The following is a 1,017-nucleotide window of genomic DNA, read 5'->3' as shown; positions in this document are numbered from 1 at the left end:
GGGGGGGGGGGGGGGGGACACACACAATCAAATAAAAAACTGATTTTTCTTTTTTGACTGTGGACTGGCACAACACTCAGAAATCATCAAGATTTTGTGTTTGTTACATTCATGGTATTCCCCACTGCCATCATTGTTCTTAAAGCAACTTTTTGAGGGGGCAGAAATATATATATCTATATCTATATTATATATTCCAAAACTAAAAGGTGATACGCTCAAATAAATTCAATATGTTGAATATATTGACATGTCCTTTCATTCTTTATTAGAAAACTGATCACAAGGATATTTGTTGTAGTCACTGTATATACAAATGCACCATTCACCATCTTTACTAGGCTTTTGGATTTGGAGTGAGTAATTTGAAATTATATTTTTAAAATAAAATTTAGAACTTGTCACATAATTCAAAATCTTGAGGAAAAATAATAATTCATGCTTGATATGAACAAATTATCTATAATAAGTGAGAAGATTATATTAAAGAGTAATTAATTACTACGATTGTTAAATTATTGGAACAGTGGATTTTATAAATTATATGTATTGAAAAGTTTAAGATAATAATATTGCAAGTATTTTTTTTATATATAAATGAAATACATAGATATATGGTTTATTAAAGGGAAAATTATATGGGATGGCAAACATTCCTATGTAATTAGTAGTTAATAAGGGTATAGTTTAATTTATTTACGGTCAGTAAATATAGTTTTAATTTTTTTTGTCATAATTAATGATACTCACTACCTATTTGTATACAGGATAAAAATAGTCATCTAAAGATTTTTATATAATTTTATTCAAAATCAAGTTTATCTTTCCTATTCGCATTCCATATCTTTTCCTAAAATTACTCTTCCCTTCTAATTTGAATTTTCATTGGGAAAATTTTGACCTTCTCCCTCGGATGTTCTTCCACTTTTGGCAGGTAACCACCAAATTCATGGTTTTCAATATTTTTTTTCTTGATTCCTTCTTCAACAATTGTATATATAGTATGATTGTTAGTTT

Source organism: Solanum pennellii, chromosome 3 (assembly GCF_001406875.1).
Source record: "Solanum pennellii chromosome 3, SPENNV200".
Classification (NCBI taxonomy): domain Eukaryota; kingdom Viridiplantae; phylum Streptophyta; class Magnoliopsida; order Solanales; family Solanaceae; genus Solanum; species Solanum pennellii.
Note: the sequence above shows the minus strand (reverse complement) of the source record.